This window comes from Puma concolor, chromosome E1, assembly GCF_028749965.1.
Source record: "Puma concolor isolate L17-30 chromosome E1, mPumCon1.1.hap2, whole genome shotgun sequence".
Classification (NCBI taxonomy): Eukaryota; Metazoa; Chordata; class Mammalia; order Carnivora; family Felidae; genus Puma; species Puma concolor.
The window spans coordinates 5281067-5308746 of record NC_141680.1 but is presented as its reverse complement, the minus strand read 5'-3'; the positions used below and the strand labels follow the sequence as shown (position 1 = coordinate 5308746).

The following is a 27680-nucleotide window of genomic DNA, read 5'->3' as shown; positions in this document are numbered from 1 at the left end:
GACCCCTGATGATTCCAGGAACTTCGCACCTGTCATTTATAAAGCTATTTGAAGTCAAGTCTGGGGCCCCTGCGTGGCTCTGTTGGTTGAGCGTCCGACTCTTGATTCCAGCTCAGGTCATGATCCCAGGGTCGGGGGATCGAGCCTCACGTTGGGGTTGGGCTCCGCACTGAGCGTGGAGCCTGTTTAAGATTCTCTCCCTCTGACCCTCTCTCCCTGCTCATACTCTCTCTCTCTAAATAAAACAATAAAAAATAAAGTCAAATCTGCCACTAATAGGCAAGTCAGCAGTTCACACAACCTTGGTGCTACAGTTTACTGTAGGGACCCGCAAACTCAGGGGAGCACGAGCATCCTTGGGGAAGGGTGGCTCCAGCCAGGCTCTGCAGCCCACCCACGGTCAGTAGCCTTGAGGCTCCTGGGAGTCAGCTCATTTCTCGGTGACGTTACGGTGCGGTGGCGAAAGGGGGAAAGTGATCCTGAGTCGGCCGCTGCTGAGGCCAGCCTGGAAAAAGGCCAAGCCTTTGCATGAGGGACCAAAGAGCCTTCTAGGTAAAAACCAACCCTCAGGGAAAAGAGAGGCTGACAGACAAGCTCAGGGTGGTAACAGAGACTGAATGTAGGTGTCCTCACCTTTGTTCATCCTTCAACAATCTCTCCTTGTTTGCGACAGAAGGATTGTGAGACAGATTAGGCACTTTGGGGGCGGGTGGTAGGGGGAGGGCTGTGTGTGATAGGGGGATTCACATCACAGCACTTAGAAGCATGTGGCATAGACGTGGGCTGTGTTAGTTCCCGGTAGACACGTGCTAGCGAGACAGTAGATGTTAATAGCTGTTTGCACTCATTTATGCTGGAAACCGAACGGTGCCGGGAATGCCAAGGTTTCACCGTATGACCAAGTGCTCTGTCTGTGCGTAAGGACCGGGCACCCAAGGCACTCTGGCATCCTGCAGACGGCTCCTACTGGGAGATCCTTTAGCATCTGAAGTTGGTGACTTGCCGGGAAGGGAGGGGGAGATGAGGGACAGAGTCCCACAGCCTCCCCCCACTTCTCTGCAATGCCCCCACACTGCCGGGCTTGGTGCCCCCAAACTCCCCGAGTCGGCCTGTGAAGAAAGAACGTGCATACAGATGATACTTCACAGGCTGACCGCTTGGATATGCATTTGGCCCACCTCTGCTTCTGGAATACAAGCACCCAGTTGACAAGCGTCTTCCGGCCTTTGCTTCTTTGCTTCTCCTCCTTCTCCAAGCTGACTGCTCCCGTGTCAGCCCCCGCCACCAAACAGCCATTTTTCACCAGCTTCCCTTCCATACCAGCTCATCCGGGTTCACCTGCCCCCATCCAGGGGGTTCTTGCTCCAGACCTACAAAGTGAGAGGCTGTGGGGTGGGCCCAGCAACCACGTTGACCAAGCTCTCCGGCGGATTCTGACGCACGGCGGATTCTGACGCAGCCTGAGATCTTCTACGGGGACAGATCTTTGAAGCTGAACTGGGAGCCTGGAGGCTGTCCTCCAGGTGACCCCGTCTCCTACATCTCCCCAGGCACCAGAGAGCAAACCTTACCCACCATCACATGGCGTCCTGCCGGGCTGCACCAGCCCTAGGCGGCTCTATCAATCAGCTGTGGGGAACTCTGTGTGCTGGCCAGCCCATACTGTCCCCAGTGGCCTGTGACTAGTGTCCTTTGCTGGCCAGGGAGTTGGACTGGTTTTTCTTCCAGTCTTGTCTGCATTTCAGTCTTCAAGAAACTCAGGTTTCCCATTGCTTAGGAAGAGAGGCGGGGGTCGGGGTTGGGGGGGGGGGGCGCCTGGGTGGCTCAGTCGGGTTGAGCATCTGACTCTGGGTTTCGGCTCAGGTCATGATCTCATGGTTCAGGAGTTTGAGCCCCGCGTTGGGCTCTGTGCTGACAGTGTAGAGCCTGCTTGGGATTCTTTCTCTCCCTCTTTCTCTTTCCCTCCCCCACCTGGACTCTCTCTCTTTCTCTCTCTCTCAGATAAATAAATAAACTTTAAAAAAAAAAAAAAAGGAAGAGAGTTGGGTGTGGGAGGCTGTGGGGGTGAGGAGGCTGGTGCAGGAAAAAGGAGGGAGGAGGTTGGAGAAGAGTCCAGGGAGCAAGAGGGAGAGGCCCTGAGGGAGTGAGATGATGGGGGAAAGGATGGGGTGGGGAAGGGTGACCGAAGAGCCATGGAAGAGAGAAATCGAGTTGGAAGCAATTGGGGAAGAGAGCATCTCTCAAAGTGTGGTCCTGGGACCCTGTTTGACAGGTAGGTTCTCAGTCTCACCCTAGACCTTCTGAATCAGGGACTCTGGGAACTGGGCCCATTTATCTGCACTGTAAAAAAAAAAAAAAGAAGTCCCCCTGGGGATTCTGACACAAACCTCAGTTTGAGAACCGCTGGGCTGAACGGCTGGCTGTATTATTTGAAGCAGCCGTGCTTCCCCTCGATCCTGGGTCTTTCCAGCGTTTTCGAATGTCTGCCTTGGGCACAGCGACTTGGAAGAGAGGCCAGGATGGCCCTGATGTGACTCTCACACATACTGACCGCCTCGTGCTCTTGACCTAACGACTCCCTGCACCTGCAGAGACTGTGCCCCCCCCCTTGTCCTCCGTCACCCCCAATGCCCCACCATTGGTGCCACCAGCCTCCCGCAGCTCTAACACTGAGCAGCCTTTCCCCGGAAGGTCCGTGGGCCTGGAAAGAACCCTCGGGAGCCTCTGATCCTGCGTTCCTCCTCAACTGATTCAACATCAAGGCCCTCCCTCCTTTATTATTTCTTCCCTGCATCTCCCTCGCCTTGAAATATGTTGTCTGCCAAGGAGACTAATCATTAAGGAATAATTAATTCATTTCCCCATGATTTATTAATCAAACAGCCATAGATGGGTATGCAAAGAGCAGAAAACAGGTGTATTATGATTTCCATTAGAGTTCTGAAACCTTCAAAACAATCCATTCCAACTGCCACGAGCCCCGAGGGATCCGGGGAGGAACAAATGAAACCAGAGACTGCAGATCTCAACCGCCTGCAAAGAGCAACCAGGAGAACGGACTCACAGGCTGTTGGGCGGCTGCTGTTCTGCCCCTTCCTGCCCCCCCGCTTTCCCAGCAGGAGCCCCCTCGCTTTGCTAGCGTCCCTCCCTGGTTGCCTGGGAGGCTTGTCAACCAAGGCATCGGGACGCAGAGGCGACAAGGGGCAAGACCGGGGTGGAGCTGGGAGAGGCCTGCCTCCAACAAGGAATTTCTCGAAAAACTTCTTCTGCTCTTGAAAAGTCGCACAAATGTTGCCTTTTGCTCCATGACACATTTGTCTTGCTCACTACTTTTTTTTTTTTAATTAATGTTTATTCATTTTTGAAAGAGAGAGAGCGCAGGCAGGGGTGGAGCGAAGGGTGGGGGGGGACACAGAATCCGAAGCAGGATCCAGGCTCTGGGCTGTCAGCACAGAGCCCGACGCGGGGCTTGAACTCACGAACCATGAGATCATGACCTGAAGTCAGATGCTTAACTGACTGAGCCACCCAGGCGCCCCTAATTTTTTTAACGTTTATTTATTTTTGAGACAGAGACAGAGCATGAACGGGGGAGGGTCAGAGAGAGAGGGAGACACAGAATCTGAAACAGGCTCCAGGCTCCGAGCTGTCAGCACAGAGCCCGATGCGGGGCTCGAACTCACGAACCATGAGATCGCGACCTGAAGTCAGACGCTTAACCGACTGAGCCACCCAGGCGTCCCACTACCTTTATTTTTTTATTTTTATTTATTTATTTTTTTTAACGTTTATTTATTTTTGGGACAGAGAGAGACAGAGCATGAACGGGGGAGGGGCAGAGAGAGAGGGAGACACAGAATCGGAAACAGGCTCCAGGCTCTGAGCCATCAGCCCAGAGCCTGACGCGGGGCTCGAACTCATGGACCGCGAGATCGTGACCTGGCTGAAGTCGGACGCTTAACCGACTGCGCCACCCAGGCGCCCCTACCTTTATTTTTTTTAATGTTTATTTATTTATTTTGGGAGAGAGACAGAGAGAGGGTGAGCGGGGAAGGGGCAGAGAGAGGGGTGGGGGGGGAACAGAGAGAGAATCCCAAGCAGGCTCCATGCCGTCAGCGCAGAGCCTGATGCGGGGGCTTGATCCCACGAACTGTGAGCAGAAATCAAGAGTCGGACGCTCAACCCACTGAGCCACCCAGGCGCCCCTCATTCACCACCTTTAAAATATCCCCAAGTCTTCAACTGGTTTCATTTCACCTGTGGGTTTACCTTCCCCACACTCATGACACAGACCCCAAGGGGGTCACGCAGCACAGGTGAGAAGTGGTCCTCATGGTAGGTAGCAATCCGCCCCCACCCCCTGGAGGCTCCTCAAGCCCACGGCATGCAGATGCGCCCCAGGCCCACCAGGCAGGAGGCCGGGCGGGTCCAGCCGCACCTAGAACTCCCACTCGCGATCAGGGAACACCTCTCTTGCCCGAGCCCCTATGTTTCCACGTGAGAAGGCTGAGGCCCCAGCACGTGAAACAACTCACCCAAGGCCACACAGCCTGCTACTCACAGAGCCTGGATGGGAACTTAGGTTTTCCCTCCTCGTCTGCTGCCCCATTTCTCCTCTCTGGGTGGACACACGGGGCTGCCGGTGACACAGGACTCTCTCAAGGCCCGAGAGGGCTGCTTGGTGGGTCAGGCTGTGCTCAGCGAAACTTCCGGAGCCCCTTCTATAGGATGGGAGGATCAAGGCCAGCACGACGTACTTCAGACGGCTGTTTGAGAAGAATGCTGGGCGACACACGTCAGGGGCTTTGGAAAGGTACAAACAAGCCAGCGAAGGCCTGTGTGTAGCTTCGCTCATTCAGTCCCGTCCTTTCTCTCGCCCCGTGTGCGACTCTGGGAGGCTGACTCTGACAGTGACGGCCAAGGCGACCCACGAACCACGTGCCCCGACACGTGGTCTCCAAAGCCAACGGAAGGCATCGATCAAGGGTCGCGTCACAGTGCTGTGGGCACGTCACGGCCTTCACCCAGGACTTCAGGGGCCTGACTGCCTCCGGTAGAGAAACCCACTTATTGCCCTCGTCATTTAGTTGATAGAAGCTGACTGTAGGGGTCAATTACCCAGCCACCGCAATGGGCGGACGCCTATAAATCACCCCGCCCTCCCCCCAGCCATGCCCCTGCCACCAGTGGTTCAAACCGGAAAGAATCCTGGTTAATTACAAACGTACCAATCAATATAGTTCTACTTAAGTTCTACGACATTTGTACTTCCATTATCCTTCATTCCCAAACCCTGCTTGGTCTGCTTGACTTGGCAAAAGAAAGTCTTCATGCTTTTCATGTACCAACTTTTCAAACGGGTTTGATAGGCGTGGTGCACGGAACAGAAAACAAAAAACAAAACAAAACAAAAAACAAAACACCCTGCTGCCCCATAAACCAAGGAGGCTTACAAAGAGAGCTCAGAGAAGGTCTGGGATGGAATCAGAGTATAAAAGCAAGAAAGGGAAATCGAAGAGGAGGATGGCTTGGAACAGGCAGTTAAGTGCTTCGAACCCAAACCCGACAAGCTAGCCGAGTGGCCTGAGCTTGTGGGCTCATTACTTACCTTGTCCATAAATAGACCCTATTCTGTATTATAAATAGCTTTGCACTTGAAGAGTTTCTGAATGTGCTAGAGCAGCTGGGAGGGGGCGGGACGGAGGGAGGGGGCAAAGCTCATAAATCCAGAGCCTGCTCTTCCCCCAGCACACACATGCTTCCAACTCCCTGAATCCTGGAGGCCGAGTAAGAGCCACACAAGAGACATCCACACACATCACTTCCAGCAGCGGGGGCTTTAGTCTGGAGTGCAGTCTAGGACTTAGCATAACATAAAGCACCACCATTTGGTGGTAACCCCCACGAAGCAGAAAGCTGATAGGTGATTTGGCTGTCTTGCAAAGTGTAATGGGGAGTTTCCCCTCATTATTGCAAACACACACACACACACACACACACACACACACACACACACACCCCTGTGGTCCCTCTCCCCCTGCTGGTGGCCCTCCACCTGTCTTTCAGACTCAACGGAGGTAGAAAGAGCCTTGGACTGGCTGTGAGACCTGGGTTCTAGTTTTTTGTTTTTTAAGTTTATTCATTTTGAGAGAGAGAGAGAGAACAAGCAGGTGAGGGACAGAGAGAAGGAGAGAAAGAATCCCAAGCAGGCTCTGCACCATCAGCACAGAGCCCGATGTGGGGCTTGAACTCACAAACTGCAAGATCATGACCCGAACCGAAGTCAGATGCTTAACCAACTGAGCCACCTAGGTGCCCCCTGGGTTTTGGTTTTAACCGTGCGTCTCCCTGGCCAAATAACGGTTTCGCTAAACTCCCTGGGAGGCTCCCATGTCACCTGCAAAGTGGGATCTTATACTCATCGAGTGAGATAATGCATACGACAATAACTAGCTTTCGTTGTTTACCACGTGCTAGCACTTTGCATGGCTTATCCTCTTTAATAGTTATTATAACCCTGCAAGGGTGTTATAATAGATGATCCAGAGGTTCAGCTAGTGACAGGCAGGTGTGGGATCGGAACCACGCAGGCTGACTCCCCAGCACTGTGAGATCTCTAGAGCCCACTCAGCCTGCAGGTCGAAGGTGGACATAGGTCTACATTCAGTGCGTCGGGGTTCCACACTATGACGCAGATTCTTTGTTCCCTCCCCAGGCCCCAGCATTACTGGTAGGAGCATCTGCATTTTCATAAGCCCCACCAAGTGATTCTTATATATGCCAAAGTTTGAGACCCTCTGGATTAGGAGTAAATCATGAAGTTTCACTTCTGGCCAACATGGAGGGACAGAGATGGGATTTACCCTCCTGTCTGGAACGACCAAAAACAAACAAACAAAGCATGTGAAATGACAACTTACTTATAAGACATTGGGCCTCAGGTAGTGAAAGGTGGAGATACATGAGAGACGGGAAACGAATAGGGTTATCCCAACAACTGCCTTGTCTTGATGCCCGGAGGGAGTTCCCAGGCCATGGTGCAGGCGGCGGAATCTGAGCGAAGGCCGGCAAATGCCCGAGCTGACAAGGAAGGGAGGGTTCAAAGGTAACAAGGCGGCAGAGTTTAAGAACGAAGTACCACAAAGGAGAGCTGTACAGAAAGAGATCCGCAGAGGCTCCCAACTGACTTCCCGGCAGGCACGGATTGGCAAGGGTGGGTGGAAGGAAATTACCTAAGGCTGCGGAAAGAATCATCTGAGAAGATTTTTTTTTATTTTTTATTTTTATTTTTTTTTTCAACGTTTTTTTATTTATTTTTGGGACAGAGAGAGACAGAGCATGAATGGGGGAGGGGCAGAGAGAGAGGGAGACACAGAATCGGAAACAGGCTCCAGGCTCCGAGCCATCAGCCCAGAGCCCGACGCGGGGCTCGAACTCACGGACCGTGAGATCGTGACCTGGCTGAAGCCGGACGCTTAACCGACTGCGCCACCCAGGCGCCCCAGAAGATTTTTTTTTTAATTTTATTTATTTATTTTTGAGAGAGACAGAGACAACGTGAGTGGGGGGAGGGGCAAAGAGAGGAGGAGAGAGGGAATCCCAGCCAGGTTCCGTGCTGTCAGCACAGCGCCCAACACAGGGCTTGAACCCACGAAACCATTTAGATCGTGATCTGAGCTGAAACCAAGGGTTGGATGCTTAAATGACTGAGCCACCCAGGCGCCCCCCATCGGAGAAGGCTGTAGATGGCACGATAAAAGGTGTTCGATGGGGCCAGGAAGAGTATCTGTTCCAACAAACCGCTCTGAAAACTCACACATTAAGGGGAATACTCGGAAGGGTCTTGCTTCCCTAGTGGCCAGCACTGGTTCTAGGCTGAATGCTACTGACAAATTTAAAGGCAAACCCCCAAAGGATCAAATAGTTTCCAAGCAATTTAACTGTGTCACAGAACAAAGTGTTCTAGTTTTTAACTGTGCAACTAGCTGGCCAAACGACATCGTCACTAAACTACCCTTGGAGGCTCCAATGTCATCTGTAAAGTGATTTAACCATGTTACCGACCGAAGCTCAAAAATATTTAGAGGAGTACAGAACACCCAGCACCAAACAAGGTAAAGTTCACAATGCCTGGCACCCAATAAAAGATTATGGGGCATGCAAAGAAGCAGGATAATATGACCCAGAATTCGGAGAAAATGCAACCCTAAGAAAGTAGAAGAAAACTGTACTAAGGCACGTCATACAGAAATTGCTCAAAACCCAGTGAGAAACTGAAAAGCTTAAAAGTACCAGAGAAAAGACAAGTTACCTACAGAGAAACAAACATAACAACGACAACAGATTTCTCGTCAGCAACAATGAAAGTGTGAAGACTTTAAATTTATTTTTTAATGTTTATTTTTGAGAGAGACAGAGCACGAGCAGGGCAGGGGCAGAGAGAGAGAGGGAGACACAGAATCCGAAGCAGGCTCCAGGCTCCAAGCCGTCAGCACAGAGCCCAACACGGGGATCGAACCCACGAACTGCAAGATCATGACCTGAGCCAAAGTCGGACGCTTAACCAACTGAGCCACCCAGACGCCCCGGAAGTGTTAAGACTTTAAAGTGTAGCAACGTCTTTAAAGTACTAAAGAAAAAAAAACCTGACAGCTAAGATTTCTATATCCAGCAAAAATATCTTTTAAAAACCAAAGGCAAAATAGAGATGTTTTCAGAAATTCAAAATCTGAAACAATTCATTGCTAGCAACACTACAGGAAATTATAAAAGAAGTCCCTGAGGCAAAGGAAAATTACATGAGATGGAAATACGGATCTACTCAAGGAATAAACTGTAAAAAGAGTAATAACTATATGGGTAAATATATAAGATTTTTAACATATTACTTAAATCTCTTTAAAATATAATTAACTGAGCCTGGGTGGCTCAGTGGGTTAAGTGTCTGACTTCGGCTCAGTCATGATCTCACGGTTCATGGGTTTGAGCCCAGCATCAGGCTCTGTGCTGACAGCTCAGAGCCTGGAGCCTGCTTCGGGTTCTGTGTCTCCCTCTCTCTCTGCCCCTCCACATTCACGCTCTGGCTGGCTCTCTCTCAAAAATAAATAAACATTTAAAACAATGATATACAACATATCCAAATGTGTGAGATTCAGCTAAAGAAGTGCTTAGGAGGAATGTACAGTTTTGAATTCTTATATTAGGAGTTAAATAAACAACCAAAACTTCCATCTTTAAAAAAAAAAAAACAGCAAAATAAACCCAAATGAAGCAGAAGGGCAGAAAAAAAGAAAGATCAGACTAGAAATCAATGGAATAGTAAATTAAAAAAAAAAAAAAGAAGAAGAAATCAATGAAACCAAAAGCTGGTTCTTTAATAAATAAAATTCATCAACCTCTAGCCGGATGGATTAGGCAAAACAGAGACACAATTTATCAACATCATAAGTGAGAAGAGTGATATGCATAGATTTTATAGAGATTTTAAAAATATTAAAGGACTAACACAAACAACTTTATGCCAGTAAGTTGGACAAATTAGGTGAAATGGACAAATTCCCTGAAAGACACAAACTATGAATGCTTACTCAGGAAAAAAACAAAATCGATAGCCTGTATCTATTAAAGAAATTGAATATTTAATTTAAAAAACCATCAGAGAAAGGACATTTCTTTACACTGAAAACTATAAAATACTGCTGAGAAAAATGAGAAAGCTCAAATAAATGGAAAGATACACCTTATCCATGGGTCAAAGGATTTAACATTCTTAAGATGTCAGTTTTTTCCAAATTGATCTACAGAGTTAAATGACCCTAATAAAAATCCCAAAAGACTATTGTTTTAATTCACAAATTCATTCCAGTATTCATATGGAAATGGAAAAGACGTAGCAACACCTGATTTCATGACTTGTTATAAAGCTGGAATAATCAATATCATGTGGTGAAGGCACCAAGAAGAAAATTCAATCAACATAACAGAATAGAGTCCAAAAATAGATCCAGAGATACATGAAGGACTTTTTTTTTTTTTTTTTTTTTTTACAAAGGTGTAAAGGCAATATAGTCAAGAAAGGGTTAGGGGCACCTGGGTGGCTCAGTCAGTTGAGCGTCCAACTCTTAATTTCGTCTCAGGTCTTGATCCCAGGATCATGGGATCGAGCCCTGTGTTGGACTCTGCACTAAGCACCAAGCCTGCTTAAGATTCTCATTTTCTCTCTCTCTCTCTCTCTCTCTCTCTCTCTCTCTTTCTCTCTCCCCCACACCCTGGCCTTCTGCCCCACTTATAAGTTCTCTCTCTCTCTCTCTCTCTCTGTCCAAAATAAAAAAATAAAAGGATAGTCATTTCAATAAATAGTATTGGGATAACCAGATACCCACATTCAAAAAATGATCCACGTCTAACACCTTGCACAAAAATAACTCAAAATGGATCGTAGATCTAAACAGGATACCAAAAACTAGAAAATTTCTGAAAAACAAAACAAAACAAAAATCTTTGTGAACTTGGGGTAGGCAAAAGTTGTTGGACATATCAAAAGTGCAATCCAAAAAGAAAAAATTAATGTATTAGACTTCTTAAAAATTAAAACCATTTGTTCTGGTGCACCTGGGTGGCTCAGTTGGTTAAGCGTCTGATTTCGGCTCAGGTCATGATCTTGAAGTTTGTAAGTTTGAGCCCCACATCGGGGTCTGCAATGACAGCACGGAGCCTTCTTGGGATTCTCTCTCTGTCCCTCTCTCTCTGCCCCTTCTCCACTTGGGCACACGCTCTCTCTCTCAAAAGAAATAAACTTAAAAAGAAAAAGTTTGTTCTGCAAAAGACACTGGTAAGGGAATTGGAAAACTTTGCAAATCCCGTTATCACATAAAGGACTTGTACCTAAAACATATAAAATACTCGCAAATGTTAACAAGGAGCAAGCAAACAAAGCAAAATGGGCAAAAGACACTTCACCAGACAGGACGGCAAGTAAGAACATGAAAAGATGTCCAACGTCATTATCCATTAATAGGGACATTAAACCCACAGTGAAGTATACTTACATACGCCTTAGGATAATGAAAATGCGAGAGACTGACATCCCCAAGAGTTGGCAAGGATGTGGACTAGCTGTGATTCTCACACATTGCTGATGGGAATGTAAAACGGTACAACCCCGTTGGACAAGTGTTGGACAGTTTCGCACCTTAAACAAACACCTACCAGATGACCAAGCCACTCCAGTCCCAGCGATTTACCCAAGAGAAAACCAAATACACATCCGTACAACGACTTGGAGGCAGATGTTTGTAGCAGCTTTAGTTGGAATGGCCAAAACTTGGAAACAACTCAAATATCCATCAACACTTCAACAAGTGAGTACATACACAAACTGCTGTGTGATCCATACAGTGGAATACTCCTCAGAAACAACAGAATGAATTACCGATGAAGGCAATGATGGGGATTCATCTCCAAATGCTAACGCTAGGTGAAAGAAGGCAGGTGTAAAAGAGTACGTATTGTGTCATCCCCTCTACATAAAACCCGAGAAAGTGGAGACTAAGCTATAGTAACGGAAAACAGATCCCCGGGAGGGGGGCAGGTGGGAGGGAGGGGGTTGGACAGGGAGAGAGGGATTTCAAAATTTAGTGTAGGGATTAAGGGGACAAAGTGCCTACTTTACCCCATTCCAGACTCCATAGCAGATATTTCCAATGTTTGGGCATCGCGATGTTTTCCTATGTACCTGGGCACGTAGGATACCCATTTATATTTGTCCCAAGCCCTTCTCCTTGGGTCTTCCATCATGCAGCTGAGAACCTGGCACTCACTTCCTCATCTTCTCTGCAGAAAGGTCACATTTATCCACCACAAAGGCTCAGACTCCCGCCCAAGGCCAGCTTGGGTGGTTTGAGAGGTGTCTGGGAAATTCACCACTTTCCCCCTCTTGCCTGTAGTCCCTTTCTGTAGTCCTGGTCTCCCAAAACAAAGGGCTGGCAGAGAGAGCATGAGGGCAACAATTGACCACAGGGATGACAAAATTGACTTGTGGGCAAACAGATTGGCGGTGGGGGGGCAGGGTGCTGTTCATTGGGGGAGGTAAGCATGATGGCGGAGATCTCTGTCCATTTGGTTCTTTGAAATGTTCCAAATATCTAGAACACTATTTGGCACACAACAGGTGTTCAATAAATACCCATGGAAGGAATGAACAATAAACATCTTAAGTTATTCTTCTTTCTCTTTTTCCCATCAAAGGACTATTTGTTTTTTTCACTGTTTTGTAGCTCCGCTTCTCCACTGAGAGCAAAGACCAATCTAAGATCATCTGTTCACAGCCTATCATTGCACTGCAAATGATTTCAAATCAGGGCCTGGCAGATTGGGGGCCATCGGAGGCATCTTACCTGAGACATTCGGTACTGGCAGTATGGAGCCTAGGATGGGGACGGGAGGGGGCCTGACAGAAAGTGCCAGACTTCTGAGTCCTGGGAATGCTGAATGCTGGCTTTTGGGGAGTTGGACCCATAGGTCTCTGGATTTTGTTGAAGAGTACTAGCGGTGTCTTTCTGTGATTGTGGGTTATGTCATGAAAATTAAACTACTTCAGCATTGTTTATCAGCTGCATGATGCTAACTACCTATCTGCATGAGCTACTTACCATTAATGCTGGATTAGCATACACACAATGAAATTGCACGCACATCAATCGCATCTACGTCAGATGGATTCCAAGGCTTTCTTCGATTAGGAAACACTATGAAGGATTTGGTCTCCTAAATGGCTCAAGCATTTGCCCACAACTTTAAGAGGCTTCGTTTAGTGAATTTCAAATCCCAGCCAACGTTAGCCACTGTGAAATAACATGATATCTGGGATTTGCTTAAAAAATGGTCCGGGACAAAAAAGGGGCTGGAGGGGGAAGGGTACATGAAACAAGATCGATGAAATCGATCTGGTAACTGTTGGGAGCTGAGTGATGGATGTTCATTAAATAATTACCTCTATTTCATGTATGTTTGAAAATTAGCTCAATAAAAAGATGTGGGGGGGAGGCTACTTTGGCATAGCTTAGGAGAGTATAGACCACACTCAAGGAGACCTGGAGATAGAGATGTCTCAGTTACCAGACACCTGCATTTGCACATTTGCACCTCCTATAACCAAAAAGTTCTCATTTGAACAATGAATTCTCAGTGATCCATTCCTTCTATCTATCTATCTATCTATCTATCTATCTATCTATCTATCTATCCATCCATCCACCCACCTATCTACCTAGCTTATCTATCAATCTATCTACCCACCTACCTATCCATTCATCCAACCATCCATCTATCCACCCACCTACCCACCTATCTACCTATCTTATCTATCTATCCATCTATCAATCATCTGTCTATCCATTCATCCATCCATCTATCTAATCTCTATCTATCTATCTACCTATCTTTTATCTGTCACTCTTGGATCAACTGAATCAGAACATCTGAAGGAGGGGCCAAACATATTTTAAGGAATCCAGGTGACTCTAATGTGCAGCCAGAGCTGAGAACCACCAGTAAGGGAAAGTTTCTGAGGGTGAACCTCAGGTCAATATTTTTAGAATAAAACAAGCTGCTTTTACATGTCTGTGAGGGCACAGACTACACATAGGGAGGCCTGGGTGGCAGTGATAATCACCATCATTTATGAAGTGCCTCATTCCTTTATGCACAATAAAGTCTTGTCACCTCACAGCTTTCTTATAGGGAAAGTATGGCTGGAAGAGGGAAGGTAAATCTCACAGAATCAAATGGCTTCCAAGTGGCTGGCTGGGATTCAAACTCAACCATCCAAGTCTTTCTGCTCCAACAGAAAAATCAAGAGGTCCATGGCTCTTGAACACTCTCTCCTCCTCAGCCCACCAGGTTTCTTCATCTCCCCAGTCTCACCCAGACAGCCTATTTCCTCACTCTTGTGACATTTCAGCCAAAGCAACATCTTCTTCCCCATTTCTCCAAGTTTCTCCCATTTCTGCTTATGAATGTTCAAAATCAGCTACAAAATGGCAGCCTACTGTTGCCAACGCCCACTTTCGGTATATCTATAAAAATCTGTCCTTTTTTCCTTTATTAAAAAACATGTTCACCACATTCTATACATCATGTTTCTAGCCTTGGATTTCTAGCCAGGTATCAGAGTGGTGGGACATCAAACGGACAGAGCTGAGTAACCAAAATTAATTCCAAAAATAACTCAAGTTCTTGACCACAAGTTTAACGTGTAAGATGTATGATAACTGTAACATAAGGGGAAGGGCCAAGGTACCTACATTATGAGAAGGTCTCCATGTTCTGTGAGAAGCAGTACAATATTGATTCTAAGTAAACTGAGAGCAGGTACATGCAGTATGTATACTGAAATCTCTAGAGACACTAAAAAAAAAACCCTATTTTTAAAAAAATTTTTAACGTTTACTTATTTTTGACAGAGACAGAGCGTGAACAGGAGACGGGCAGAGACAGAGGGAGACACAGAATCAGAAGCAGGCTCCAGGCTCTGAGCTGTCAGACCAATGTGGGGCTCAAACTCACGAGCAGTAAGATCATGACCTGAGCTGAAGTCACATACTTAACTGACTGAGCCACCCAGGTGCCCCTAAAAAAACCCATTTCTGAAAAAAAAGGTAGAGTCAAAAACACAAAAGTAAAATTGAAGTGGAATTTTAAAAAGGCAGGAAACTGGAAACCAGGGAACCAATTTTAAAAAGAGAGAGTCAACAAAGAGAAAGCAAATAGTAAAATGGTAGACCTAAATCCAATACATAAACAAAAAGATACTGATTATACCAATGGATTTTTTTTAATTATCCAATTATATGTTGTTTACAAAAAACTCACTTCAAATATGATATTAGTATGTTAAAAATAAATGGATGGGAAAAATTACAGCATGCAAACATGGCCACCAAAAAGTTGGGAGTGGCTATATACATTATAAAATTATAGTAAAGTAGAACGAGCAGATTTCAGAGCAAAGAAAATTACCAGGGATGAAGAGGAACATTACATAATTATAAAAGGGTCGATTCACCAGAAGACAGAACAATCATAAATGTATATGTACCTAATAACAGAGCTTCAAAAAACATAAAGCAAAAACCTACAGAATGGAAACGAGAAAGAGAAAGGGACACATTCAGAGTCTGTTAGGAGACTTTACCTCCTCTCTGGGTAACTGAAAGAACTAGTAGAGAGAAAATCAGCCAAGTGTCAACCATAAAGTTGGAATTTTCCATCAGCTCAGAACTGATAGAACTGAACAACCATAAACCAACTGAATCTAATTAACATTTATAGAACACTCCACCCAACAACAGCAAAAACGAATGAAAAGACATTCTCCTCAAGTACACGTGGAACATTCAAAAGACAGACCATATGCCAGGTCATAAAACAAATCTTAACAAATTCAAGTGAATTGAAATCATACGATGTATGTTCTCTGATCACAACAGAATTAAACTTAAAATCAGTAATAGGAAGCGACCAGTGTCTTTAGTCCTTCCATGCTTTGGGGGTGGGGCTGAGGGCTCAGCTCAGCTATCAGACCTCCAGTCTCTAGTTTGCTCGGCCTTGAGGCCCCGCCCACCCTCTCACTTATTTCCAGGTGAAACACACCTTTCAGACCCAAGGCAACCCTAAAGAGACCTTCACTCCAGGACAGGGAACACTCAGGGTGGCTGGGACCAGGTGGGAACATGGGAACAGAGGCAAATTAGGGAAACAGTGAGGGAGGTGGGAGCCAGGATACCTGGGAGTGTGAGTCCCCCAGGGAGCTGTTAAAATTATACAGATGCCCCAGACCCCAACTCAGGCTTTACGAGGTCCAAGCACTAGAATGTATTAGAAGCCCAAGGCAATTAAAAAAAAATTTTTTAATATTTATTCATTTTTTGAGACAGAGACAGAGTGTGAGTGGGGGAGGGGCAGAGAGAGAGAGAGAGAGAGAGAGAGAGAGAAAGAGGGAGACACAGAATCCAAAGCAGACTCCAGGCTCTGAGCTGTCAGCACAGAGCCCGACGTGGGGCTTGTACCCACAAACTGTGAGATCATGACCTGAACCGAAGTCAGGCGCTTTACCGACTGAGCCCCCCAGGTGCCCCTCTCCAAGGCAATTTTAATGTGCAATCTGGGTTAAGAAGCTTCCTTAGGGGGCGCCTGGGTGGCGCAGTCGGTTAAGCGTCTGACTTCAGCCAGGTCACGATCTCGCGGTCCGTGAGTTCGAGCCCCGCGTCGGGCTCTGGGCTGATGGCTCAGAGCCTGGAGCCTGTTTCCGATTCTGTGTCTCCCTCTCTCTCTGCCCCTCCCCCGTTCATGCTCTGTCTCTCTCTGTCCCAAAAATAAATAAACGTTGAAAAAAAAAAATTTAAAAAAAAAAAAAAAAGAAGCTTCCTTAGGTCAGGGGTCATCAAACTTTTTCCATAGAAGGCCAGATATTAAACATTTTAGGCTTTGCAGGCCACATGTGACCACTGTCACGTCTCCCATTCTTCTTTACCCCCCTCCTTCTTCTCCTCCTTCTTCTATAATCCTTTAAAAATGTGCAAACCATGCCTAGCCCATGGGCAATACAAAGACAGGCAGCAGGCTGGACTTTGCTGATCTCACTCCTAGGTCAATGACCTTGAAACATTAACCCTTGGACTAGAAATGAGCAGACTCTGTGGCGTACGGGCAAACACTGTGCTCCACGTGAGGGACCCAAAGGTGAATGGCACACGTCCCCACCTCCAGGGAACGGGGGAAAGGAAGGGTTTCCGGGTGGTTTAAAAGGAAGTTCTAGAAAGAAGGGAAGAGAGGAAGGTGTTGTGAGAGGGGATTGGCAGGGAGCTGGGTGATGATCCTGAGGAACTTGCCCACCAAAGGGGAGGGCATGAGTTGAAAGAGGGAGACTGACAAGAGACCACAGTGAACCACCTTGTTCTAGAGACCAGAAGACACACAGACTCCCAGCTTCCACTCAGGCCAGGCGCTCTCCCTGCCCACACTCAGTCACCACTCAAGCTAACCTTCCCGTGGGGGCCAGTGAAGACATCACTTTGACAGCCTCTGGCAATTTTCCCAGGAACCTCTTTCCTTGGTCCCTAACTGAGCACCTCATCTGTGCCCGCGAGCTCCCATAAGCCTAGGAAAAGGACCGTTGGGGATTTGGACTCCTAGTCAAGATGGTGGGGTGGGGGCGTCCCCTCCCACTCTGTATCTATTCTTTGGGATCTGACAGAGTGAATTAAGGCTGCACTGGATCACTAAAGAATCCCCCAGCCTCCCCTGCCACAGAAGATTTTATGGAACAACATGGACCAGCCCAAACTGTTAGTCCCCTCCGCAGAAGCAATTATTAATCTGTCATGTGTGTTGTTCCAAATATTTGGTGTATTTATACCAACTGGGCCATAACATCCACCACTGTGTATTTCAGATGTCTGTTCAAACAGTTAGGGGTGGAGAAAAAAAAAAAAAAATCAAACAAACAGCCCACTTAGGTTCTCGTAAGAAAACCTGATGAACGCTGCTGGGTCAGCTGCATGAAAGTATTGGGTGATTTCATGCAAAGAAATTCTGTCCACGGGGCTCAGTTTCAAAGACAGCGGGAATGACGGGTTGAGTTTCCTTGCCAAAGTCTCTCTTCCTTAATTGCAGGAAGAGAAAACTGTCAGTCAGCTTTTACAATTACCCATCCCCGGGACATCTCCTGATCACTGATCACGGAAAGGCAAGAAAGCTAACGTGACTTGCAAAGAATGAGCTCCTGGGGGAAGAAAATCAGATTCTCCCCCTTTAATGCAAGGGGGTGGGGGTGGGGGGCAGGGGGAGGAGCAGAGAAGGCTAGATTGATGGAAGAGCAGCTCCAGGACTGATCAAGTCTGCACAGGAGCCAAGCAGGCCTCTCCCTGGTTCACTGCCAGTAGAAAAGCTCCCTGTGTTGCCATGAGATGTGAGTGGGCAAAGCAGACTTCAGGCCCCAGAAGGAGGGTCCAGGCTACTATTGCTGGACGTTATCAGGAGAGGAGGAACCGGAAACCCAGTCTCTGGCCAGAATGAAAGCCACCACCTGATCGGGCAAAGACCCCATGAGAAGGGTATCTAAGGGCTTGTCTTGATATATAAATGCTTATGTCTGTAAATAATCTTATTTTCATCGAAGAGGGCAAAACACGTCCTCAAATACAGATCAGGCACCACCCAGTGGCAGCTCCTGGAATTACAAGCACAGGTGTTCCTGGATTTGGCTACTTTCTTGCAAAGCTAACTCCCGGAAGTGAACAAAAGTACAGAGCACTGCGGACCCCAGCTTGTGTTTCACTACAACCTCGCTGTAATTATGCACCCACCTCTGGCCTCATGTTTTGGTCTCTGCAAAGGGCTGACACAAATAATGCTAATAATATTCCCTTGCATCCGCGTGGCCTTCCTTTCAGAATGTACAAAACTCTTTCATGTAAATGACCTCAAACCATGGGCAGCAGGTGGGCAGGAAGGAGTAATGACTCCCATCGTATTAAGAAAGGAAATAGGGGGGGCGCCTGGGTGGCGCAGTCGGTTAAGCGTCCGACTTCAGCCAGGTCACGATCTCGCGGTCCGGGAGTTCGAGCCCCGCGTCAGGCTCTGGGCTGATGGCTCAGAGCCTGGAGCCTGCTTCCGAGTCTGTGTCTCCCTCTCTCTCTGCCCCTCCCCCATTCATGCTCTGTCTCTCTCTGTCTCAAAAATAAATAAACGTTAAAAAAAAAATTAAAAAAAAAAAGAAAGGAAATAAAGGGGCACCTGGGTAGTTCAGTAGGTTAAGCATCCGACTCTTGATCTTGGCTCGGGACATAATCTCATAGTTTGCGAGTTCAACCCCACATCAGGGTCTGCTTGGAGCCTGCTTGGGATTCTGTCTCTCCTTCTCTCTTGCCCCCTCCCCTGCTTGTGCTCTCTCTCTCTCTCTCTCTCAAAAAATAAAAATAAATAAAAACTTCCAAAAAAAGAAAGAAAGAAAGAAAGAAAGAAAGAAAGAAAGAAAGAAAGAAAGAAAGAAAGGAAATTAAGAACCAGAAAGACAAAGTAACCTGCTCAAGGTCAAAGATGAGTTAACGGCAAAGCCAGCACCAAAACCTCCCCGGTTCAAGTTCAGTGAGGCCCCCTCATGATGTGCACCTCATAGGTGTGGCTGACCCACACACCTGTCTGTAGCTCGAGCCACCTGAGGAGCTCCAAAAACATCCCAGTGCCCAGCTCCCACGTCCAGGAACCGATTTAACCAGCGTGGGGGTAATACTTGGGCATCGGTACTTCATAAAACTCTGCAGACAAGGCTCAGGTGCAGCCAGGGTTGAAAACCATGGTGCTGGAGAAATCGAACAGAAGGAGATAAAGGAATGACACTCAGTCTCAGAAAGCTTTATCGCCACTAAAAGACCACATACACCAGGGAGTCTTAAGCATCACGGAGGCGGAATCCAGAACCGCCCTCCTGAGACCCATCCCTCAGTACACATGGACACATCCAGACGGACACGGACCTCTGCCTAAGACACACATGCAAAGTCACCCAGACACACACACACGTATGACACCTCGATGATAACATAAAGGGTACATTGTGCTTTTCTGTATTAGGACTGGCCCTCTTTTGTAAATAATTCATACCCACACCTCAACGGGGAACTACTGGGTTCCTACCACTCCAGGATTGTAGGACCCCCCCCCCCCCCCCCACCGCCTGCTGCATCTACTGGATGCTCTTCATCACCCATGTCAGAGAGCAGAAGTCGGGAAAGTCTCCCAAGCCCTGGCCCATTCCCCGCTTTCTCCCATCTGAGGACTACAGCATCCAGAGAGGTCTCGGGTCAGCCCCTCCATTCCACCCAGGAACAGGTTGCTGAGTCAGCAGGGTTAGCTGTGGGGTCGAGGTCAGTCTCTACTCTACACCCAGGGCCGGGAGACAGCACCCCCAACGCGGCTTCAGATCCTCTGGGCACCAGGGCAGAGCGGTCGTTCATTCATCCAGCTAATATTTATTAAGCACTTGCTGTGTGCCAGGGTCTGGACAGTGAAACAAACACACAAAATCCCTGGCCTCGGAAGGTTCCATTCTAGTTGGATGGGCAGACGGGGGCGGGGGGAGGGGAAGATAAAAAACAATACATGTGCACATTAGCAAGGAATTGAGGCTAAGAAATAAAGTAAGAAAAGGAGCTCAGGGTCTCAGGTTGGGGGCGCCTGGGTGGCTCAGTCAGTGAAGCGTCCAACTCTTGATTTCGGCTCAGGTCATGATCTCACAGTTCGTGAGAAAGAGCCCCACATCGGGCTCTGTGCTGATGGTGTGGAACCTGCTTGGGATTCTCTGTCTCTCCCTCCCTCTCTGCCCCTCCCCTGCTCATGCTCACTCCCTCTCTCTCTCTCTCTCTCTCTCTCCCCATCTCTTTCTCTAAAAATAAAAAAATAAACATTTAAGAAACAAAAAGAAAAGGCAAATCCACAGAGACAGGAAGTGGACTGTCGGCTGCCAGGGGAGGGGGGAACGGAGAGTAAACTCTTCGTGGGTACAGGGCCTCTGGGCAGTGAAGACAATGTTTTGAATGGACGCAGTGTTACGGCCTTATAGGCAAATGCAGGCCTGGCCTTCTGGGCCCAACAGTGAGTCCCTGACTCCTGGGCGGTGAGGAGTTCCCACCCACGGGCCTGGAGCTGATGGTCAACACCCGGTTCAACTGACCTTTCAAGAAAGCTGGGAAACCAACACAACACAGCCCATCAAGCGCAAAGACGGAAGGGTAAAGATGGCCAGGACACTGAAGAATCCAAGAACTTTTCTTTCTAAGAGGAAAGGCTGTAAGAACTATGAAGTTTAGGGGTGCCTACGTGGCTCAGTCATTTGAGCTTCCAACTTCGACTCAGGTCATGATCTCACGGTTCGTGGGTTTGAGCCCCACGTCGGGCTCTGTGCTGCCAGCTCGGAGCCTGGAGCCTGCTTCGGATTCTGTGTCTCCCTCTCTCTGCCCCTCCCCAGCCCACATTCTTTTTCTCTCAAAAATAAATAAACATTAAAAAAAAAAAAAAAAAGAAATATGAGGTTTAGCCAGACAAGTAGAAGACAAAGGGATGTCTTCTATCATCCAAACACTGGAATGAAACCAGATTAGCTCTGTGTGGACCTAGATAACAGAATTAGGACAAATGGACGGAAATGTAAAAGTGGAGGTTTTATTAGATATGAAGAAAAACGTTCTAAGAACTTACGATGTGGGGGCAGGGAGGCAGCTAGCCCGTATGAGTGGCTTTGTCAGGAGAAAACATAAGGGGGTCCCCTTGGGACGAGACCCTTCACACAAGCCCACTCTGAGGCTGGCACAGCCTGGAACTGGGGCCCAGGCCTAGGGAGCTGCGCCCTCGCCTGTGAGTCGGCCACAATATGCATGACCCGGCTGGGCAGCCCTGTGTGTTAGCATGACGGGCTGCTCCTGGACAAGCAGTGGGTCCAGAATGTTCCAGTCACTATGGCTGTGTAACAAGCCACTCCAAAGCTTAGTGGCTTAAAAACCATAACGTTGGGTGCCTGGGTGGCTCAGTCTGTTAAGCATCAGACTTCGGCTCAGGTCATGATCTCACGGTTTGTGGGTTCGAGCCCCGCGTCGGGCCCTGTGCTGACAGCTCAGAGCCTGCTTGGGATTCTGTGTCTCCCTCTCTCTCTGCCCCTCCCCCGCTCATGCTCTGTCTCTCTCTCTCAAATTAATAAACATTAAAAAAATTTTTTTTAAAAACGCGTAACATCATTTATTTTGCTCACAGACATGCAAAACGGGGCAGGGCTCAGCAGAGATAACCTGTGTGTGCCCCACTCTGTCGGATGGGGCGGCCTGGAGACTGAGGGCTGGGACCCAAGCTGGGGCCACCCCAACACACGGCCTGTTCACGTGGCCCGGCCTTCCTCACAGCGTGGCCGCTGCGTTCCAAAGCCACGCGGCCCAAGACAGAAAGCAGCAGGTGTCTTGCCTTTGAGGACCGGTGTCCGAGGTAACTTTGTGCCGCTCCCCCCTCCACCTAGTCCTCGATGCAGTTCCCCCTTGAAGGAGGGGGGATGGACCCCGCCTCCTCACTGGGGGCCTGGCAAGGTTTTAGAAGCACATGCGGAACTCTGACGAGCGTCGTGGCCTTTTTTGGGGGGGAAATACAATCTGACACGTGGGAAGAGGCGACGTGAGTGTCTGTCCGGCAGGAGCCCAAGGACACACACAAAGAGGCAGATACGCTCACACTGTCCCACAAAGCCAGGAGCCCGGGAGACCCACAGGCCGACACCCCATCTTTCCGCAGGCCAGCACCGCAGGAGGCAGAGCCCCAGTGAGCCCTCAGTGACGAGAGGCCTCTTCTGTCCTATGCAGACGCGGGCTTCGAGTCTCTAGCGATCCCCTGACACACACCGCAAGTTCGAACCCCCAAGCAGGGACGCTTTGCAGGAACACATGACAGATGTGCCCTGACATCTCTGTAACTGTCCCAGAAGTGTGGACTTTCGGGGTGAGCCCGCGCTGGACCAAAGCCAGTTCCGCTGCTGTGTGTCTTTGGGAAAACTCCCGGACGACTCTGAGCCTCAGGTTCCCTAGCCTGGTACAGGTGGAAGGTATGGAGCTGCCGTGGGGAGTATGTGACACCCGGAGCCCAGCTTCAGAGCCCAGCCCCGCGTGCTGCTGAGGACGGTGCTGGCAGAGGGCCTCCCACGGAGAGGGAGGCCGCACCACGTGGCTGGCACGCGGCCGTCTCGCTGGCCCCCTCTGGGTACAGCCATGGGGACGCCTTGCCACCCCCACGATGGCCGGGCCACGCGTGTACCACACCCACAGCGCAGCTTGCCCAGATGCGGCATCCCCGGATGCAGAGCCCTCCTTTCCAGAAGGTCACCTTCCCTGCAGCTGAGCTAAGGGGAGCGGCTGAGTCTAACGGGATTAGGTTAATGAGGTCGTGGCTGGGTGGCCTGCCCGTGTCTTAGATGGTTGCATTTTCCAGCTGGTGATTAAGAGGCAGGCCCTGCAGGACTCGGGCTCATTACCGTGTAACTGAATCTCCTCCCAGATGCCGAGGCACGGAGAGGTTAAGTACATCTCCCAAGGCCACGAAGGCTGGCAGGGCTCCTCGGGGACAGTTCCGGGATGCTGGAAAGTGGCAGGCACCCTGGGGACAGCACCTGAGCCCAGAGTTCTTTCTGTCCACGGATGGCGGCTGAGGACTGCAGGTGGGGGGCGCTGTCCCCTTGTCCTCAGCATCCGCCCAGCACTGCCCGCAGGCCTCAAGCCCAAAACACGGGCTTGGGGGCCTTGCTGAGAGGAGTGACAGCAGCAAGAACCTTGGAGGTGGGGTGGCCGGGCCAGGGTCCTTCAGCTGAGCTGCTAGGGAGGCTGGAAGGGATCAGGAGGCAGTGCAATGAAGCGGCCAAGTGCACGGCTCTATACCCAGCCTCTACCATTTACTGGCTCGGCGCCCATGGGCAACGTACTACCCTCTCTGGGCATCAGCTTTCTCATCTGTACAGCGGCGATAATGACATCAACTATCTCATAGGTTTACAGGAAACATTTAAATGTTTAAATGTTTATTTATTTTTGAGCGAGAGAGAAAAAGTGAGAGAGAGAGAGAGCAAGCACGCATGCGTGACTGGGGGAGGAGCAGAGAGAGGAGGACAGAGGATCCCAAGTGGGCTCTCCACTGCCAGCACAGAGCCTGACGCGGGGCTCGAACTCACTAACCCTGAGATCATGACCTGAGCTGAAGTCGGACGCCTGACCGACTGAGCCACCCAGGGGCCCCTTCACTTTTAAGTCTTCAATTTTAGCCGTTGGTTCACGATTAAATTTCAGATGGATTAAAGAATTGAGTTTTAAAAAAGAATCTAAGAATTAAAAGATAGGAGGATGTGAGCTTGTGGTCAAAATTTAAGACTCTGTGAGTCAAAAACACTATAAATAAACGGTAACACTCAATGTTACATATTCTGTATGACGCATAGAAGAGATGTGAATATACCACAGTCTGCATTCATTCTGATATACACAGGATTAATGAGCCTACATTATAAATAAAGTTCAAAAACAGATACTAAAAGACCACTGTCCCAGGGGAGGAAAAATAAAAAACAAAGTGCATGAATTGCAAAGGAGATACACAAAAGAAGAAAGGCGAGCAGTTGGCAAACTGTAAAATGTCTATTTTTTTAGTAACCAAAAAAAAAAAAAAAAAAGTAAAATAAAACAACTACAAGGTACCTTTGCATTGACAAAAATTGGTTTTAAATAGTAATATCCGCTTATGAGGAGAATGTACAGAACCTGTTTCTGCAGATGGGAATTTATGTGGTTATTATCTTTAAAAAAAATTTTTTTTAATGTTTATTTATTTTTGACAGAGAGAGAGAAAGAGAGCATGAGCGGGGGAGGGGCAGAGAGAGAGAGGGAGACACAGAATCCGAAACAGGCTCCAGGCTCTGAGCTGTCAGCCCAGAGCCCGATGCGGGGCTTGAACTCATGAACGGCGAGATCATGACCTGAGCCGAAGTCGGATGCTCAACCGACTGAGCCACCCAGGTGCCCCTGTAGTTATTATCTTTTTGAAGGCGAATTTGGTGTTAAAGCCTGGCACATTTTTAGCCCAAACATTCCACTTCCAGAAATTTTATCCAGGAAAAAAACCATAAATGTGTACAAAACGTATCATCAAGATGACTTACAGAGCAGGACGCTGTTGGTTTCGTTAATGATGCCATATGCATTAAGGTAAACACGGGGGAGACTGTTAGAGGGACACATAGACAGCATTTTCTTTGTCTTTCTTTCTTTCTTTTAAATTTATTTTTGAGACAGAGAGAGAGAGAGAGAGCACGCGTGAGGGTGGGAGGGGAAAGGGGGCAGAGAGAGAGGGAATCCCAAGCAGGCTCCATGCTGTCAGCACAGAGCCTGACGTGGGGCTCGAACTCAGAAACCACAAGATCATGACCTGAGCCGAAGTTGGACACCTAACCGACTGAGCCACCCAGGTGCCCTGACAGTATTTTCCAAACTGGCCACCTTCCTCAAGTCCAAGGGGTTCCCTGAGCAGATTCAGCAGCTGCCCGTGGCAGGGGTGTGGGGGACCAGTAGCACGGGAGAAAACCAGGGGCCAGGATCAGGAAAGACTGGAAGCTTCCAGTCCTGTTTCAACGAGTCCTGTTCCACCATTAGGATGGTGGGGGCCCGTGACGGAGCGCATGTGCGAGGATGCTCATGAAAATGCTAGCTCTCGTGTGTGCTGGCATATCGAGTTACAGGTTTGGAGTTCTAGCTTTTTTGCTTCTTCTCCCAGAAAGTGCTTTGATAGATTACTGAGACCCCCCGCATCTCTTTCGGAGGAGGGAGGGTCGTCTGACACTGACCCACATTCCCTTTTAAGATGTCCCGGCAGTCTAGACGGAGCCAGGCTTCACCTTTGGCCTACTTGGCAGGTCGGATTTATCTCATCTACAAATGCGAGACATTTAGGAGATAACGGATCGATGTCAAGATTTGGGGATCGTTAAATCCAGCGAATGAACGGTCTCCCGGGAGCTGATGGGAAGATGCTGTATTATCTATCGCTGGGAAACCAGCATCTCACAAGCCCCGAGGACAAGTATCTCGGAAATGGGGTGGAGAGGAGATTGCCTGATACGCCAGCCATTCCTCCTGTCTCTTTTGATAGAAGGGCTGCTGCTTCCTATGGGGTGTCCTTGCTCTTTCGACAGGAGAGGGCAGGACAGCAGAGGGAGCTTGGAATGCGAAAAAGGGCTCGGCCTTTATAAAACGACCTCAGATTTATCTCTTTTGAGCTATGCTTGAGGCTACATTATCCATTGGGCAGCCATCAAAGGTCCATGAAATCTCCAGCGTCCTTTTCAGCCCGGGGACACCAGAGCTACCGACGGAGTGTGTTTTGCGAGGGACTAGGGGGCTGAAACGGTGCAGATCGACATGTCCAGGTCGACTGGGGGGCTCTCCCACAGAATGTAGAGGCTGGACGTGTTCTCCATCTCTGCTGTCCTCTACAGCAGCCACCAGCCGCACGTAGGGAGTGAGCCGTTTGAAATGCGGCTCAAGGGGAAATCCGTGGGTCTGGATGTTGTTTAGTATCAACCAATCTATATTTAAATAGCCAGGTGTAGCTAGTGGCTCCCTTATTGGGTGGCTCGGCCTGGCGGTTCAGAGCGCAGAGTCTGGCTTCGTACGGCCTGGGTCTGAACTGCAGCTACCCTCACGCCGATACTGGACGAGTTGCTGAACCTCACGTTACTTCTCTGGACAGTGGGGTGATGCCAGGACCCAAGCCTCTCCCGAGAATTACCTGAGCTGCTCTGTCTGTTATTTATGTGCGTGACGTCCACTGTCCTCTCTCTTCCACCCCACTCTGTCCTCCAGAAGCAAGATCCCCACGGACACATCAAGGACCCCCTTGTCTTGCCCCCTGGCTTCCAGTTGGGTTCAGGCGCCGAGAAGTGCCGACAGGAAGCTGGAGGGCAGGGGGAGAGAGAGGTAGCTTCCTCCCTGCCTGGTCGCCATGCCGAGTCCCTCTGCTGGAGGCCGGGGCCCAGCCCTCCGGGCGGCTCTCCCAGCACCACCCTCTCCGGCTTCTAGTTGCAGGGCCCTCTCCTTGCCCTTCCTTGTCCTGTTGCTTCCCCAACGACGTCGCCTCTCACTGGCTTCTCTTGCTGTGGCCCACATCTTGGTGAAGGTCTTTACAATCTTTACTAAGGTCTCTTCGGTAGCTCCACTTGAGGGTGTTTTCCATTTCCTGTCAGAGCCTGACAGGCAGGGTTAATGCTATTCCTGTCCTCATCACTCCACCACCCTCCATTATGACCACAGGACATTGTGCAGCTGTGTCCTAGGCTCGTCAGCCCCACTGGCTTCGTCTTTCTGACCAACCCCTAAGTCTTTTGTTTTTTTTTTTTTTAATTTTTTTAACGTTTATTTATTATCGAGAGACAGAGAGAGACAGAGCATGAGCAGGGGCGGGGCAGAGAGAGAGGGAGGCACAGAATCTGAAGGAGGCTCCAGGCACTGAGCTGTCAGCACAGAGCCCGACGCGGGGCTCGAACTCACAAACCGAGCGAGATGGTGACCTGAGCTGAAGTCGGACGCTCAACCGACAGAGCCCCCCCGGGGCGCCCCTGACCAGCCCCTAAGCCTTATTCACTGACCTCAGCTGGCTGGTTGGGGTCTTTAGAAGTGGGAAGATGATCATCAGAAAACAGGTGTTTTCCCCACCAGAATCCCTACCCCCAGGGGACTGCCGGATACACTTTGTTAGCAAGCCCATGCCAGAGAACATTCTAGTTGCTGCTTTTCTGTGCTTCGCGTGAGAACAGTGAAAGCTTGAATCTGTTACCCGTGGCCCAGTGAGACCAGCACTCCCCCCGCCCCCCAGACCAGCCTGCGCCCTGGTCACGCCCCTAATCACGGGCCATCGCCGAGGACTACTGGCATTCACTCTGTGTCCCTAAGGAAGAAACACAGCCGTGCCTCTGCCCACGGCAGGCCTCACTGGCTGGAGAGCTGGCCAAGGTCGGGAGCTGGCTGCTAGGTGCTCAGGGTGAGGACCAGGCGTGGGCATGACGGAGAAGAGGGGACAACAGCTTCGAGCCCAGAGGGGTGGGTCCATTGTGC

General features: G+C 49.0%; 1 protein-coding gene across 2 annotated transcripts in view; it reads right to left on the bottom strand.

Moving 5' to 3' along the window:
- The window catches only part of ADPRM (ADP-ribose/CDP-alcohol diphosphatase, manganese dependent), a 293493-nt gene that overhangs the window by 208801 nt on the left and 57012 nt on the right, over positions 1 to 27680 (bottom strand). The gene's annotated exons all lie outside the window — the stretch shown is intronic.